Below are 13,768 nucleotides of genomic sequence, written 5' to 3'. Positions count from 1 at the left end.
AAATCTTTATTTTTTTATTTTTATGTGGTACTGGGATCAAACCCAGTGCCTCACACTTTCTAGGCAAGCACTCTACCACTGAGCCACAACCCCAGCCCAGTTACCTCTGTTTTAAGGTGCAAATGTAAGCCTGCATTCAGAAGCTTGCACTCCAGTTGTAGAAGTGCAGTCTCTTTTATGAATGACAGCCTTGGAAATTTAAGTCCATCTGGAACACCTCAAGCATTCAATTCATTTATTAACTTATTACCAAGCTTGGCATATGAATTCTCAAACTATCAGTGAGGCAGGAATTTAAATGAAATTAGATAAGCAGACTTTCATAGAACAGTGTGTGTATTAGAGATATTGAAAAGAGTTTTCTGTTTTTTATTTTTTAGGAGCACCTATTTATGCCTTTGATGCCATGTGAGTATTTATTAACTTTACCCTAAATTTACAATCTATTTTAAGACTACTGAAGATAAAAAGAAATGAAATAACTGTTGTGGCCAGAAGAGGGAGATCTTGCAAAAATATTTGAAGCACAAGTTTAAAATAATATTTGATTTGTACTAAGTTCATTTAAAAAAGAGAAAGAAGAAAAAAAATGATTCAAATTTCAGAAATTAATGCTTTTTATAGTTTTCTATATTCAGATAAGGGCATTTTGTAAAATACTTCTGGGGAAAATGGGATGTAGTAATGCATATACATATATATGTATAAAATATTAAATTATGCTATATTAAGAATTAATTATAATAAATTTTATTAATCATAAAAACCTAAAGTGAGAAAAATAAGATAAAGAAGATTACTAGTAGATAAAATTGATCTTATTTACAATATTGTTATTTATTTCTTTAAATTAAGTCCTTTTTATCAAGGAATACTACAAAAACAAATCTAAATATAATGCAGTGACATATAAAATAGAGTCAAGGCTTCAGGCTGAGAACAATGGATCTATTGATTGAGATCTCTGTAATTATAACTGTGAGCACCAAATAAACTATACCTTCTCTAAAATTGTTCTTTAGTCAGCATAAAAGCTGACTAAACCAGAAATTGGTACCAAGAAGCAAGCGGAGTCATTGCTGTACACAATCCAACCATGTGGTTCAGAAGCTTTTGGAGCTTTTTGGAATTTGTGGGAGGAATTTTGAAAAATTTAGAGATGCAAACTGGAAAAGCTTTAGATTATATTAAGTGGAGTTTAATGGACAATTCTGGTGGGAGTTCAGAATGCCCATAGGATTGCAGACATTTAAGATAAGGCTCATGAAATTTCAGAGAAGGAAAACCCTGTTGGAAATTGGATGCGAGTCCATTCATGTTATATTTTGGTTAAGAAGTTGTCTACATTTTGCCTGTGTCCTGAGATTTTCTGTAAGGCTGAATTTAAAGGTGATAAACTTAATCTGGCTGAAGAAAATTTCTAGGCAATGTAGCATTCTGGCCAATGGCATGCATATTGCTGATGCCTTTTAGCCAAATTTATTGTGATAATCAGAAGCAGAAAACAAAGCAGAAATATTTGAAAACTAGCAGTTTGACAAAAAAAAAAAAAAAAAAAAAAACCTGCCAGTAAAGCTGGGGATAAGGAAGGTGTGTTTGTTAAAGCCACTAAAGAGACACTGCTAAATACTCTACCCAGAGACAATGGGAAAGATGGCTTGAGGGCATCTCAGGAAGCGGCAAGACAACACCCATCTCAGGCTTAAAGGAGTTAAAGTTCCTTTGAGAAGAGACCAGAGGGGAGGCACCAGTTTAGCCACACAGGCACTCAGAGGATGCTGCAGCCATGGTTCCAGGAAGCTTAGCTACTGCTTGAGATGGCCACCACCTTGGTGGCAACCATATGGTGCTGGTTGTGCCAGAGTGCAGGATGCTGGAGTTAGGGAGTCATAGAGGCATCTATCAAAATTTTAGAGAAAGGCCTGGGAGGGGGGCAAGGGTTGCTGTGTTGGAGTCCCTGAAGGGTGCTTCTGCAAAGGAGATGCATGGAGATGTGAGGAGAAAGCCAAAGCTGCAAGGGAGACCCCTGAGATTAAGAGATGCCAGTATGTGGAACATCTGCCAAGAATAACTACAGGAATTAAGCAGAGACAAGCCAACAGAGAGGTGATGTGGGTTGCAACCAGCAAGGCCATAGGGTCAGAGCTACATAAGCCCTTTGGAGAGAACATCATGATGCCATCTATTAGATATGGAAAATGATAAACCCCAAAATAGTGTGGCCTGAGAAGCGGGAGTGAAGAAGAAGGCGACACAGTGATAATATTGATCCTTTCTGGGTACATTCTTTCTCAATGACAAGATAAACCCAGGGGAGGAGAGATCCATCAAGCCTGGAATGACAGCTTCTGGCAAGAGGCCAGAGCATTGATCCTTCACAGAACAAATCCTTCCCCAGATATTTTCTCTGGCCCAATAAAGACAAATCCCAGATACTGATCACTGACCTCAGGCCCTCCATCTCACCCAGTAAAAACAGATCTCAAATTCCTGAATGCTCAAACTGACATGCTCATTAATTAAGTCACCTCTCAGCATAACCCATATAAGGACAGTCTCCCCCTTTGGGCAGTGGCTCATTTTCCACCAGGAAAGTGGGTCCATCAGAGGCATGACTCCATTGCTGAATAAAGGCTTTTATGATCTGTGAAGTATGCACCTGGCTCAATCCTTTTGTGCTAACATCCTCTAAAGGACTTGCTTACCCAGCTGGGTTCTGGTCTTATTTGGGTTCCATCCCTTCTTTCTGTGCTCCCATATATCTGCTTTGTGGGATACAGATATTTGATCTGTGTCTATGTATTAGATACTGTAACTTGTTTTTAATTTTTACAGGGATCAAACTAATAGGTTGCCTTGAATCCCAGAAGAGATTTTGGATTTGCACTTTTGAGAAATTCAGGAACAGTTTATAATCTGGGGATTCTCAGAAATGAACTAAATGAGATTAGCATGAACTTTTGGAGGCAAGGGACAGAGTGTTATGGTATAGATATGAGGTGTCCCCAAAAGGTCATGTGTGAGATGATGCAAGAAATATTAGAGATAAAATAACTAGGTTCTGAGACACTTAACACAATCAGTGAATTAATCCCCTAATAGGCTTTCCTGGATGGTAATAATAGGCCTTGAAGTGTGTGGTTGGAGAATATGAGTCATTGGAAGTATGTCTTTTGGGTATATATTTTGTTCATGGTGAGGGGAGTCAGTCTCTTTCTCTCCCTCTCTTCTTCTCAATTCCTGTTGCAATGTCCTGAGCCAATTCCTTTCCCCACATTCTTCCACTCTTCTACCATGGCATTCTGCCTCACCTTGGGTAAGAAAACTGCAGCCATCCAGCTATGAATTGAGACTGCAAAACTGTGAGAACCAGGCCATATATATAATGTTTTCCTCCCCTAAAATTGTTCTTGTTAGGTCTGTTGGTCACAGCAATGAAAAAGCTGACTAAAATTGTGTGTGTGCTCATGTATGTGCACTTGTGTATGTATGAGTTCATTCATCAAGCTGAATTGTTAAATCCAGAACTTACGGGCTCTTCTTCATTTTAAAATTAGCAGGTTACATTCCTCCCAATCTCAAACTGGTACCTAGAACTCCAGAGCAAGATCAGCAGTACTTGCAGCTGTGAGAAAACTTCATAGTCATTCAAACTGGAGAAAGCTGCAGACATTAGTTTGCTTATGATACTGGGAACCTTTGAATATTGGTGCAGGAATCTGTTTTAAATATTGTAGATTAAACACTGATTAAACCTATATAGTACTAGAATCAATGTGGCATCTCCCCATTTACCTAAAAAATCTGAGCCTTCTCAACGTGGGAACCAATGTGTTAAAATATTATTTGCAAATGTTCCTGGAGCTGACAACAGATTTACTTTCATATAATTTACTTGAGTTCTTCATTGAATCATCTAAAAATATACAACTTCACAAATTAATTTTTTAAATGTTAAATGGCCTTGAATTTGAATGGTTCTCCTTATTATTTTTTATTTATATATGACAGTGGAATGCATTACAATTCTTATTATATACATATAGAGCACAATTTTTCATATATCTGATTGCATACATAGTATATTCACACCAACTCGTGTCTTTATAATTGTACTTTGGATAATAATGATCATCACAGTCCACCATCATTATTTTTAATGTTACATGTTTATTTATCAAGGTAACAAAGTAAGCAATTATTTCTGTGGGAAAATTCACCCTAATGCAGAAGAGAAAAGTAAAATATAAATATGAATACCTTTTGTATCATGTGTGAGTTACTTGTCTACAGTTCATTTCTCTGGTATGCAGAGAGGTTAGAAGGGGGAACACACTGTGGGTATCATTGATATAGAGGTGCCACATGTAAAACAATATGACGCACTGAGCAGGATTAAGTATATATGCAATCAAAGCATAAAAGTACATATAAGATTAATAAACCACAAGTTCAAAGGAGGATCACAAGTTCAAAGCCACTCTCAGCAAAAATGAGGCATTAAGCAAATCAGTAAGACCCTGTCTCTAAATAAAATACAAAATAGGGCTGGGGATGTGGCTCAGTGATTGAATGCCCCTGAGTTCTATCCCTGGTACCTCTCCAAAAAAAAAAAAAAAAAGAAGAAAAGAAGGATGAACAATATAAAGGATGGAAGAGCAGCAGAATTTTATCATTCCTTTGTAGAAGAAATGAAGTAATATTACTTTTTAAGATGGTACTTTATTTATATCTAGGCATTTTAAAGAAATGATTCAAATTATCTCACACATTCATATATTTTAATACCTCTGTCTAGCATTTCCAGAAAAAAAATAACATTTTTGTCATCCTTAAGAATGTATTAAGTTGTGATTGCTTTGTTTTAAAAATATCTATTATCATGCATATCCACAGGCTTCATTGGAACCCCTAATAACCACTGATTTTTTTTTCCTTATGAAATTGTCTTTTGGATGCTCACTCAGCCCATTGCACTATTTATGATTCCAGAAGCTATATAGTTTCCCTTGGTTAGGCTGTGTGTAAATGTCAATTCCAGAATCTAGTAACTAGTAAGTTTTCTTTGTATGTGTAACTTAGCTTGATAATTTGTTGAAATAAATTCTGTTTTCCTGATGGCTCCTACTCCTTTGCTATTGGCTAGGATTTTTTTTCCCTTAAAGCATCGTAATTATTCATAGTAGTTAGGTTCACTTTGACAAAATCATACATGCAGAAATTTGATTTCAATCCCCATTCCTTCCCCCTATTTTCCTCCCACTGACCTACTCATCTTCTTTTCACTCATTTTTTTATTGCTACTTTCTACATATACATGAAGGTGAAATTCCCTTTGATACATTTATATAGCACATAGCATGATTAATTAAATTAATTTGATATTTCTTCAATCTCCCTTTTCTTTCTCTCTTTCTCTCATTCTCCTTTTACTCCACTGATTATCCGTATATATTTATGATATTTGATCCTCCCTGCTTCCTGCACTGCCTTCTTTCCCTTAATTTGCTTTAATTTCCACATATGAGATAAGATATATAACTCTTGATTTTCTGAGTCTGTTATTTTATTTAGCAAAATGTTCTCTATTTTCATCCATTTATTGACAAATAAGTAAAACTCCATTGTGTATATATACAATATTTTCATGAATCAATTTATCTAAAGATGGCCATCTGAGCTTATTTCATTTTTTAAAATTTTAATTTGTTACATATGATAGCAGGATGCATTACTATTCATATTATACATATTGAGCACAACTTTTCATATCTCTGATTGTACACAAAGTAGAGTCACACCATTCGTGTCTTCATATACGTACATAGGGTGATGATGTCCATCTCATTCTACCATCTTCTTTTACCCCCACACCTTCTCCCTTCCTCTTCCTCCCCTTTGCCCTATCTAGAGTTCATCTCATTTTCCCATTCCCCCACAACTCCACTATGAATCAAAGAAAACATTTGGCATTTGGTTTTGGGGAATTGGCTAACTTCACTTAGCATTATATTCTCCAACTCCATCCATTTACCTGCAGATGCCATGATTTTATTTTCTTTTAAAGCTGAATAATATTCCATTGTGTGTGTGTGTGTGTGTCATATTTTCTTTATCCATTCATCTACTGAAGTGCATATAGGTTGGTTCCACAGTTTAGCTACTGTGAATTGTGCTGCTATAAACATTGATGTGATTGTGTCACTGTAATATGCTGTTTTTAAGCATATTATCCTTTTGGTATAGACTGAGGAGTGGGATAGCTGGGTCAATTGGTGGTTCCATTTCCAGTTTTCCGAGGATTCTTCATACTGCTTTCCATATTGGCTGCACCAATTTGCAGTCCCACCAGTAGTGTATGAGTGTGTCTTTTGCTGCATATCCTTGCCAACATTTATTGTTCTTTGTATTCTTGATAGCTGCCATTCTGACTGGAGTGAGATGAAATTTTAGAGTAGTTTTGATTTGCATTATTGTAATTGTGAGAGGTGTTGAACAGCTTTTCATATATTTGATGAATGATTGTATATGTTCTTCTGAAAAGTGTCTGTTGAGTTCCTTGGCCCATTTATTGATTGGGTTATTTGTTGTTGGTTTTTTTTGTTTTGTTTTGTTTTGTTTTTGGCATTAAGATTTTAGAGTTCTTAATATATCCTAAAGATTACCTGAGCTTGCTTCTTTATTTAGCTATTGTTAATTGTGTTATATAAACATTGAAGTGGGCATATCTCTTTTGTAAGCTGATTTTAGTTCTTTGGGATAAATACCAAAGAGACAAATAAGGAGGAGTGGGATAGCTGGGTCACATGGTGCTTCCATTCCTATTTTTATGAGGATTTCCACACTGCTTTCCCGATTGGTTGCACTAATTTGTAGTCCCACCAACAACGAATCTGTGAACTTTTCTCCCCATATCCTTGCCAGAATTTATTATTATTTGTGTTCTTGATAATTGCCATTTGATTGTGGTGATATGAAATCTTAGCATAGTTCTGATTTGTATTTCTCTGATTCCTAAAGACACTGAACATTTTTTCATATATTTATTGGCCATTTGTGTTTCTTATTTTGTGAAACATCTGTTTAGTTCTTTTGCCATTCATTGATTGGATTATTTATTTTTAGCATTGTGTTAGAAATTAATTATTCTGGACATTAATTCACTGTCAGAGGGGTAGTTGCCAAGGATTTTCTCCCATTCTGTAAGCTTTCTTCACAATCTTATTTGTTTACTTTGCTGTACAGAGCTTTTGAATTGATGACATCCTACTTATTTTTAGTTTTATTTCTTGAACTTTAGGGGTCTTGTTGAGGAAGTTGGTGCCTGCACCTACACTATAGACTATTGACCCTATGTTTTCTTTTAGCAGTTGAAAGATTTTTTATCTAATTCCTAAGTCTTTGATGCAGTTTGATTTGACTTCTGTGCAGGGTAAAAGATAGGGATCTAATTTAATTCTCCTACATTTGGATATATCCAGTTTTTCCAGTCTCATTTGTGCAAAGACTATTTTTTTCTCCAACATATATTTTTGGCACCTTTGTTAAATATCAGATGTCTCTAAGTATGTGAGTTTATCTCTGTGCTTTCTATTCCATTCCATTGGTCTTCATGTTTGTTTTGATGCTAATACCTTGCTGTTTTGGTACCGTAGCTCTGTAGTATAATCTGACATTGGATATGGTGATGCCACTTGCATCATTTTTTCTTGCTCAGAAATGCTTTGGATATTTTGACTCTGTTATTCTTTCAAATAAATGTAAGGACTGATTTTTCTAGTTTTGTGAAGAATGTTGTTGATACTTTTATGGGAGTTGCATTGAATCTGTATATTGCTCTTAAAAGTATGATCTTTTTGACAGTATTAATTTTTTTTACACAAGAACATGTGAAAATTTTTTTTAATCTTCTGGGTCTTTTTAAATTTCCTTCTTCAATATTCTATAGATTTCAGTGTAGAACTCTTTCATCTCCTTGGTTAGATAAATTCCCAAGTTTTTGTTGTTATTGTTGTTGTTGTTGTTGCTTGCTTGTTTTGTATTGTTTTTGAGGTTATTGTGAGTGGGATGGTTTCCTGATTTCTTTTAGGCTGATTCACTATTAAAATGTAGGAAAGCTATTGATACATATGAGTGTTGATCTATTATCCTGCTACTTCACTGAATTTATTTATCAGCTCTAGAAGTCTTCTGGTGGAATTTTTTGGGTCTTGCAGATACAAGATCATGTCATCAGCAAACAGATAGTTTGACTTCTTCTTTTCCTATTTTTGTCCCTTGAATTTTCTTCTTTTGAATAATTGCTCTGAATAGTTTAGAGAACTATATTGAATGGAAATGATGAAAGTGAACACCCTTGTCTTATTCCTGAGTTTTAAGAAAAATGCTTTCAGTTGTTCTCCACTCACTATGATGTTGGCTTTGGGTTTGTCATATATAGTCTTTACAATGTTAAGGTAATTTCTTTCTAACTCTAGTTTCTGTAGCATTTTTTAATATGAATGGGTGCTTCATTTTATCAAAGGCCTTTTCTGCACCTATTGTGATGATCATATGATCCTTGTTCTTAATTCTATGTAAGTGGTGAATTACATTTATTGATTTGCTTATGTTGAACAAACTTACATCCCTGGGACGAAGCCCACTTAATTACGGTAGATTGTCTTCTTAATGGGTTTTTGAATGTGGTTTGCTAATATTTCATTACAGATTGTTGCACCTTTGTTCATCAGGGATATTGGTCAGTAGTTTTCTTTCTTTGAGGTGTCTTGATCTGGTTTTGGTATTTCGGTTATACTGGATTTATAGAATGTATTTGGGAGTATTCCTTCATTTTCTATTTTATGTAATAATTTGAGAAAGACTGGAGAATCCCTGTCTTGAGAATCTATTTGGTCTTGGTATTTTCTGTTTTGAAAGGTTTTTAATACAGTTTTAATTTCATTACTTGATATTTGTCTGCTTAGGTTTTCTATATTTTCCTAGTTCAATTTTGGCAGGTCATGTATGTCTAGTAACTTGTCAAAATTTCTAGATTTTCCAGTTTATTGGAGCATAAATTTTCAAAATAATTTCTAATGATCCTCTGGATATCAGAAGTGTCTGTAGTGCTATCTTCTTTCCATCTCTAAATTTATTGATGTTGCTCTTCTCTTTCTTTCTTTTAGCTAGTGTGGCTAAGGGTTTAAAATCTTATTTATCATTTTTAAGAACTAACTCTTTGTTGTGTTGATCCTATATATTGTTTTTATATTCTCAACTTCATCAAATTTCAATTTTTATCTTAACTATTTCCTTCTATTGATGTTGGAGTTAGTTTGTTCATCTTTTTCTAAGGACTTTAAATGAAGCATAGCTTATTTATTTGGGATCTCTCTACTATTATACTGTAGGCACTCAATATCATAAATTTTCCTTTTATACTGTTTTAATACTGTTCTAGAGATTTTGATATGTTATATCTTTCTTCTCATTTGTTTCTAAGAATTTCTTGATTTCTACTCTCATCTCTTCTTTAATCCATTCTTTATTCCATAATGTTCCCTTTTCTGACTCTGAATGTTATCCTAGACAGAGGAAAGGAGAAGAATATTTGTGAACCTCAATATAATATTGACAAAAGCACCTGGAACTAAAGATCCAGTGTCCTAAATGTATTTTACAGTCAAGCTGTGCTCCATTGAGTTGTTAGCGGGGGATCATCCTTGCACATATAAACTTTATTGCTCTTACAATTTGAAGTCCAAACAAAATCTTTGAGGTTCCCCAAATAAATTTTTAGATATCTTATGCCAGAACTGGCCTGCATGGAAAATTGCCTAACATGCAAATAGATTGTGATTTGTTTACTCATTCATTTATCATTCATGCATTTTTAAATATTTGCTAAAACAAGATTGTGTCTGAAACATTCTAAGTAGGACCTATAATAAAAAATATTAATAACATGAACCCTATTCTTGAAGAACTGGCAATGTAACTGGGGTGATTATTTAACAGAGGACACACAAATAGTTTTCTAAAATTGTGGTAAGAACTTAAAAAATTATGGACTGTAGATTTGGAATTAATCATATAAGAGTTCCAAATCTTATCAATTTTATAATCTAATAAAAATATATCAGACTTAAATGGTAAATTTTTAAATTTATTTTTAAACTTCAAATTTTTAGTAAATCTTCATTCTATATAGTATGAAGTTAATAGTACAAATATGAATGCGTATAGATGGCAAAGTAAATTATTCAGATATTGATTCATCAAATTTGCATGGTGTTCAAAATAAATTTGTGAAAAATCTGGAATGAATACCTGAGAGAGAAATATTTAAAATAATCTAAGTAATTACAAAAACTCTTGGGAGATCTCATTTAAAATATTCCAAAAATGAATTCATTGAAAAAATAATAAAACACAAATACTTGGTAATAATAACTTATGATATATTTAAACTAAGAGGTATATTATTAAATCACTGTATGTTTGCATTTAAATCTGAAAGCCAATAAGGATCACATAACAGCATATATTAAAACAAAAAAGAAGGGAATTTATGCAATCCTATCCAGAAAAGTTGCTTTTGCCAAACTCCAATTTGGCACCTTTATGTATCATTAACAAACTAAATTGTTTTTGAGTGTGATAAATTACAAATACAGATTCAAAATGAAACTGATAAAACTAGGTAAATCATTCAACTAAAACTAAAATTCTCTCCAGATGTCAAGTTGAATAAGAGCCTGACTTAGAGTTTGACACTAATTTTCTTCAGTGTCAAATTAAATTAGCCTTAAGAAGCATAAAATGGCTAAAAATAACCAAGAATTTTATTCCTTTCTTCTATTCCATACTATTCATTTCTTCTAGGGCTATAATCTGTTCATTGATGATTTGTCAGGTGCTCATATGAAAAAAAAAAAGGAAGTCTTTCCCTCACTTTCTTACATGTAAAGTGTGAATTTCTGACTGAAACCAGCTAATTTTACAGATGAAGAAATTATTGTAATAGTGTTGAATTATAAAATTAAAGAGTGGCAAATTTAATAGCAAAACCCAAAGTAGCATACCATATGATAATGTTCTATCTCTTAAAAAGGGTTTACAAATTAATAGCTACAAACTCTTTTACCTGTATTTTGCATAAATATTATACTAAATCTATATCCAGTGAAATTGAATGTGAATTTGTTTAGTGTTTTTTATTTTCTCAGGTCTCTACTCATTCTAATGTCTTTGCATCAGGTCAAAATTATGATGCAGTTGAATTTAACATTACCTGTATTCTTCATTATGACCAACTTCTTTCTCTGTAGCAAAAGAAAGTCCCATAAGTAGATTGCATGAAACTTTTGTGCTATAATATTCATGTTCACCTATTAAATGTAGCAAATAACCTATCAAATAACCATTATACTTCATGTGGGTGAGTATATTGAATTTGGTCTAAGTTTTATTCAATGTTTCTAGAATATCTATGCATTGTAGAGTCAGAAAAACAAACAGTAATATTTTCAATGTTTTAGTGTAGGTAAATTATAATTTTCCTTTAGCAAATCAAGTGCATTTATTCAAGACTTGAAATATTTAGTGAAATTAATGTGATATTACTGCTGTTCTCACTATTTCTATTATTTTGCTGACAATCAAGTCATAGAGGCTTTCTCCCCTAGTACATATTCAGAAGACCCAATATCCAATCACATTTGGAAATTCAGAGACTGAGTACAGCATTCATACTGCTCATGAGGAACTTGTTAGGTAATATAGGGCTTTGGAGCCAGCTGTGGTTTTCTGATTGTCAAGGTTTCTGATGAGTATTAATTCCAACATGGTTCTGGGACTGTCATACAGTAAGACTTTGAAATCATTCCTAAAAATCATTTGCATATATTTGCTCAATAGGTTGCCTAAGAAAGTCTTCTTTGATTTGTACACCTTAATGTTCTGGATTAGTCCTGACTAGAATTATAACAATGAAAAGTCACAGCAATTCACCCAATTTCCATGCTCTAATCAGATCAGAGATCTGTAGCTTCTTGAAAGAAAAAGAAATTAAGAACATCAGGATATCTTAAAGACCTTCTGATAATCACTCTAAGTCTCTCTGGTAGCCTTTCTTCAAGTTGACTTCCAGTCATTTACTAAGTTCACCAAATGTTTAATATCCTATTTATTTATTTATTTATTTATTTATTTATTTATAGTTGCAGTTGGACACAATACCTTTATTTGTTTTTAGGTGGTGCTGAGCATCGAACCCAGGGCCTCGCACTTGCTAGGTGAGCACGCTACCACTGAGCCACAACTCCAGCCCTTAATATCCCTTTTGATTTGTTCTTTGACCCAGTTGTTGTTCAGGAGTATGTTTTCTTTTTTTCCCACATATTTGTGAATTTTCTAATTTGTCTTCTATTATTCTATTATCATGCCATTTTTGTTGAAAAAGTTACTTGGTATAATTTCAACTTTCATGAATTTGTTTTGGCTTGTTTTGTGTTCCAACATTTAATCTACTCTGGAGAAAGTGCTATGTGCTTGAAAAGAATATGTATTCTGCTCTGATGCATAGAATGTTCTATATATGTCTATAGATTCATTTAGTCCATAATATTACCACAGTCTGACAATTTCTTATTGAGTTTTTTGTCCAGATGATTTATCCTCTGTTGAATGTGAAGTATTGATTTAACTATTACTGTATTACTATCTCTTTTTTCAATTCTGGCAATATTTGCTTCAGATATGTTGGTTGTGTGTGTATTTACAATTGTTTTATCCTCTGTGGATTGACCTCATTTTTCTGGTTATTTGGATCCCTGTGGCCTTACATTGGTGTCCTTATATTTAAATATTTAGATACCTCTTCCAGTCTGTGCAGACTGGCTTTCGAAAGGAAAGCCCTTCAATTATTAGCCTGTTCAGAGAATAGGTGATGGCTCTCTGGCAAGATTCAAGGGCAGGATTGACATTGTAGTCTACAGGTCAGCTGCTCTGGTGCTTAGGTAAGTAGGTGAGTAGATCTCATTCTCAAGTCCACAGAAGTCCACCTGCTGTCTGGACAACAGCATGAGGCCTGGAATCTGAGTTCACTGGGATAAGGCTAAAGCTGAGTCTGCTTAAATGGGCCTATCCTTGGGTCTACTAGGGTGAACTTGAGTAGGCCCATGGGGGTAGGCCTATAGACTGGTTCTTCAGGAGACCAGAGGCCTGAATCTTTGAGGGCTGATCTGAAACCTAGATCCATGGGGGGCAAATCTGGCACTAAAGTGAGCCTTAAGCCTGGGTATTCATGACCCGTATATCACCTGATCTGGTGCCTAGGTCCATGGGAATGGGTGTGATCCTTAATCTCTGGTGGCCAACCTGATGCCAGTGCTCACTAGGGAAAGCCTAGAGCATATTTTCAAAGGGCCAATCACAGGCCTGAATCCCTGGCCACTGGCCTGGAGTTTAGGTGAACTTAGAGCCTGGGTCCTTAGTAGAGGTCCTGGAGAAGGGGTCCATAGGGATTAGTATAGTACCCTGGTCTATTAGAGATGGCTTAAGTTCTAGATTCGCTGGATCTTGGAACTACAGGTGTTGGTATGATGCTGGGGTTTGTCAGGAGCCCAGGCTATTGTGTCTGATCTGATTCTTTGGGGGCATCTTAGTGTTTAGGACCAAGAGGTCAGCCTGGAGGATAAAACCATGAGGAATGTCCTGGTACCAGGTTTTACTGCAGAAAGCCTGATGCCATTGCATATGGCAAAGTCTGGTCCTCACTTCACTC

The sequence above is a fragment of the Urocitellus parryii genome, chromosome 2 (genome assembly GCF_045843805.1).
Source record: "Urocitellus parryii isolate mUroPar1 chromosome 2, mUroPar1.hap1, whole genome shotgun sequence".
NCBI lineage: Eukaryota > Metazoa > Chordata > Mammalia > Rodentia > Sciuridae > Urocitellus > Urocitellus parryii.
This window is presented reverse-complemented; position numbering follows the sequence as displayed.